The sequence below is a fragment of the Perognathus longimembris genome, chromosome 7 (assembly GCF_023159225.1).
Source record: "Perognathus longimembris pacificus isolate PPM17 chromosome 7, ASM2315922v1, whole genome shotgun sequence".
NCBI classification, from domain to species: domain Eukaryota; kingdom Metazoa; phylum Chordata; class Mammalia; order Rodentia; family Heteromyidae; genus Perognathus; species Perognathus longimembris.
In genome coordinates, this window is record NC_063167.1 from 19,779,351 (window position 1) to 19,781,408 (window position 2,058).

Consider the following 2,058-nt stretch of genomic DNA (forward strand, 5'->3'; position numbering starts at 1 on the left):
GTGACTATCAACCTCAGAAGAGAGCAAGGGAATAAATGCCCAGCACCCTCTCTCCTCCTGCCTCACACCCCCACCTCCCTGTTGGCTGAGCCCAGCTAGAAGCCAGGAGGTGCAGGAGCCTGCCCCCATAGCCAGAAAACAGACCCAGAAGACAGCCCCCCCCTCAAAAAAAAAAGTTGAAGTATAGATCTGGAAGGGCACACCACAGATGCTTAGCCCATCTAGAAAGTGACAATATTCTGGCTCTCTTTCTCATAGCCTCACGAAGATCATTCGGAAAAACCTCACACCAAATTTTTTTTTTCTTTTTCTTTCTTCTTCTTCTTCTTTTTTTTTTTTTTCCAGTTATGGGGCTTGAACTCGGGTCCTGAGCACTGTCCCTGACCTTCTTTTGCTCATGGCTAGCACTCTACCACTTTAGCCACCACGCCATTTCTGGCTTTTTCTGTATATCTGGTGCTGAGGAATTGAACCCAGGGCTTCATGCATGCCAGGCAAGCACCCCACCACTATGCCACATACCCAGCCCCCAAGTTTTCTTTATTGATTTAGTTTTTGGCACTGCTGGTGAGGGAGGGTCAAACCCAGGGCTTCCTATATATTAGGCACACGTTTTACCACTGAGCACACCCCCAGACTAGAACTTTCAAACTGGCCTCGCATCCTTTGGTCTTTCCTGTACATTGTTCTTCCTCTTTTCCTTGAAAAGAGCTCATTGGATGGCATATAAGTAAGCTGGGATTCTGAGTATCTAGGAAGAGGCTTCTGTACCTGCCCCGCTGGCTTTGCAAGGAGGAAGAAACCTTCAACCTGGTTCAACCTTGAGTAATTAAGGTCAGAGGGCCCTGGGCTGCCCTCAGGCCCTTGCCCACTCTCTGGCCCCTATAGAAATCTGTGCTGTGGCTCACACCTATAATCCTAGCTACATAGGAAGCTGAGACTTGAAGATCAAGATTCAAAGTCTGGGCAGACAAATCCAAGAAAGTCTCATCTCCTGGCAAAAGCCTCAAGTGGAGCTATGGCTCAAGTGGTAGAATGCCAGTCTTGAGTGACTTAAGCTAAAGGATAGTGCCCATGCTCTGAGTTCAAGCTGTCTACTGGTCCACATGGCCTCAATCACAGGGACCACCAGATACAAACTCTGTGATTTCCCCTTCTCGCCTCAGGAGATGTCTACTTCCTTCTGCAGCCAAGCCAAAGAAGCTTTTAGGATTTCCTACTACTGGTGTTGTAAGGAAACACAGTCACGAGAAGCCAAGAAGCCGAGAAGCCACCACTTAAGAGACCAAATTATGAGTTGTATTGGAGAGCCGGAGGACTGCTGGCAGAATCGTGTTCTCATAGACCAGCTGCTCCGAATGCAGCCAGCACAAAGCTAATTTAGGCCAAAACCATACAAGGTATATGGAATCAAACACAACAAAAGTGTTATACATGAGCAAAGCGAACCAGATGAAGACACTTAAACCTAATAGAAAAGCAAGCTATCTAGGGAAACAATCAAGGGGAATCAAGGGCCAATTATCTAGGGGAAGCACAGGCCCAGTCTCCTTGCTTCACTAGCACAGGCCCAACAGTGCCCTAAGGACAGGAGACCAAGATGTGTCTCATTTTGCCTGCACTGGAGGCTCACGCCTATAATCCTAGCTACTCAGGAAGCTGTGATCTGAGGATCATAGCTCAAAACCAGCCTGGGCAGGAAAGTCCTTGAGACTCTTATCTCCAATTAACTACCAGAAAACAAAGTGTAGCTGTAGCTCAAGGACAGTGCCAGGTCCTGAGTTCAAGCCCCACAACAACAACAAAGTGTCTTGTTTTGGTCACACTGACACCGGTCTCTTCTTCTACAAACACTCATCCTCCTCTCAACTACAGTGGACTGTTCTTCACTTTTCAAATCCAGCTTAGATCTTAGTCTCCACAGAGAGCCTTCCCTGGGCTTCTGTCTCTCCACTCCTCATCAGCACCATGATCCTTAGCAGAAGTACTTCTGCGTGCCAAACAACTCACAATAGAAACAAATATTTACCAAGTGCTTTTGAACTGCCCTCCTCACTG